The sequence below is a fragment of the Pteropus vampyrus genome, unplaced genomic scaffold (assembly GCF_000151845.1).
Source record: "Pteropus vampyrus isolate Shadow unplaced genomic scaffold, Pvam_2.0 Scaffold189, whole genome shotgun sequence".
NCBI classification, from domain to species: domain Eukaryota; kingdom Metazoa; phylum Chordata; class Mammalia; order Chiroptera; family Pteropodidae; genus Pteropus; species Pteropus vampyrus.
Window position 1 is genome coordinate 286,131 of NW_011888970.1, and position 2,401 is coordinate 288,531.

General features: G+C 49.3%; 1 long non-coding RNA gene across 1 annotated transcript; it reads left to right on the forward strand.

Annotated features, from left to right (window-relative positions):
* The first annotated feature begins 289 nt into the window (after positions 1-289).
* On the forward strand, positions 290-1,037 carry LOC111746438. The gene is made up of 2 exons (XR_002783106.1): positions 290-336; positions 436-1,037. It is a non-coding gene; the product is annotated as an uncharacterized LOC111746438 (long non-coding RNA).
* Positions 1,038-2,401: the final 1,364 nt, after the last annotated feature.

The following is a 2,401-nucleotide window of genomic DNA, read 5'->3' on the forward strand; positions in this document are numbered from 1 at the left end:
TCGGCCGCGGCGGTCGCCGGGCCCGCAGACCAGGGCGCGCCGAGGCGAAGCGGCGCAGTTAGCGGCTGGGGGGAGACGCTTCTCTCCGCTTTCTGCAGAAGGGCCGGGCGCTCGCTCCTGCCGTGGAGCCGCGAGTGCTCACGCCGGCGCCACCTTCGTGGAGCCGCCCTGAGGGCACGACGGGAGCCCCCGAACCCCGCCGGGCGGCCTGGGGCGGGGTGGCCGCATCGCGGGGGCCGGGCCGGCGGACAAGCTGGGCCGGAGGGAGCCCTGCGGAGGGAGCGGGGAGCAGAGGGGAGGCGGGAGGGACGGCCGGAGAGAACTAGGGACCGTAATGTAAGTGGACCGCGCAACCTCCCTGGGGTCGTAGGCTGTTTTGTTCTTACTGTAGTAAAGTGCACCTAACAGAAAGTTTACTGTCTTAACCACTTTTAGGTGCACAGTTCAGTGACATTAAGTACCTTCACACTGGTGTGCAGCCGTCACCAACCACCGTCATCACTTTCCATCTTCCCAAACTGAAACTGTCCCCGTTAAGAACGACCTCCCCTACATGTGACTCTGAGGCTGACTATTCTCTGGACCTCATGTGAGTGAATCCCTTCTGTGACTGGCTTATTTCACTGAGCATCATGTCCTCGAAGCCCGTCTGCACTGCAGCCTGTGTCCGTTCCCTCCCATTGCAAGGATACCACCTTCGTTCATCATCCGTAGATGGACACACGGTTGCTGCTTCCACCTCTCCGCTATCGTGAATAATGCTATGGACATGAGTATGCAAATCCATCTTGGATTCCCTGCTCTCACTTCTTTAGGGCATATACCAGAAGTGGAATTGCTGGATCGGGTTTGCAAGTTTTGAAGTTAGGAAGTGACATGATCTGCTTTACATTTTAAAAACCACTCTGGATCTTGGAGAATGAATCCAGTCTCTAGAAATGACTGATCTCTTTTTTTAAACATGGTGTCTGGAACCTGTACATTTACGTATTCTTCTAGAAGGTTGCTTACTAAAACAATAGTAAAAAGACTTAAAAGAAAAAAAAACATAAACAAAGACATACTTGAGTCCACAAGAAAAAGATCAGTTGACAAAATTTTGGAAGCTGGAGTTCAGATCTTTATCGACCTGGGAAGATGGAACACCACTTGCCTGTACAGAGGGAAGCCAAGAAGCGAGCTCATTCAGTCTAGTGAGTCTAGGAGTCTGCGGAATTACAGGCATTAGCTTCACCTCTGACGACAGGAGGGTAGGTGGGGCTAAACAGAAGGAATGACTGAAAATCTGTGAGGTTGCCCTCTACGTCCTTTCATCACGTGTATATTCAAATGAATACTTCACCTCCATCATGGCAGAAGACTAGAGAAATTTCATTCCAGAGGAATTGAACCAGAAGGACTGGGTTTGAGAGTACCAGGCAGCTGAGACAGGGATGCAGTGATAACGAGATTATGTGAAGGTCACATAGTAATAGTAGGACCTCTAACCCCTTTCTTCCAATGAGCCACAAGAATGTTGGCCACTAGGCTTATAACATGTTCCTCTACAACCACTATCCTTACCCCCAGGCAAGAAACTAAAGGAGAAAATGACCAGCCCGAGAGAAAGGGCCTCAGCTATTGAGGACAGGTAATCCCCCCAAAAACCTGGTCCCTGCTTGGTCAGCCCACGGTGAAAGTGCCATTTGACAAGTGATGCCCAAGTGGCTTTGATTTAAACACATGCACAATCATGGATCAACGGACATCTGAGGAAATCCTGACTGGGAAGAACAAAGATCAAAGCAAAGAAGAAGAAGCGAGCTCTGGTTAAATAGAAACAACACAGAAAATTTCAGATCATATGTGATTAAGATCCCAAGGGATGCGATACCCGTGAAACAAGGATGGGACACTATCGGGAATGTTCTAAGAGCGAGAAAAGGGCAAGAGAGGGTTAATAGGACAGCAAGGAAAAGTCAGCTCAAAGTCGGCATGTATTTATCATTGGCCTCGCAACTTCAGGGGACAGTCCTGGTCTCATAGAGGACTCTTCCTATGGTGCTGGTAGCTAAGCAGCGGTGTAGTTTACCACAATTAAAAAAAAATGTGAAGGCAGCCAGCCCTCTGACCACGCATTTCTCCCAAAGCCACAGCACTCATTCTGAGAAATAAAAATCACCACCGAAAAAGCTACTTTATTGTGACCCTAATCCAATCGCGGTGACAAGTGAAATCATCATTACTGTATTGTTTCTAGGGCAGCACCACCTGAATTCAGCACAAGATTCTGAATTAGCTTTCTATTTCTCCATCCTTCATTTTAGGGCATCTTGAATCACATGATCTGGAGTCAGATAAAGTCCTGACTGGGCTGTTTCTACCTGTCACCCTGAGCAGGTGAGCATTCCCCCCAGATGCA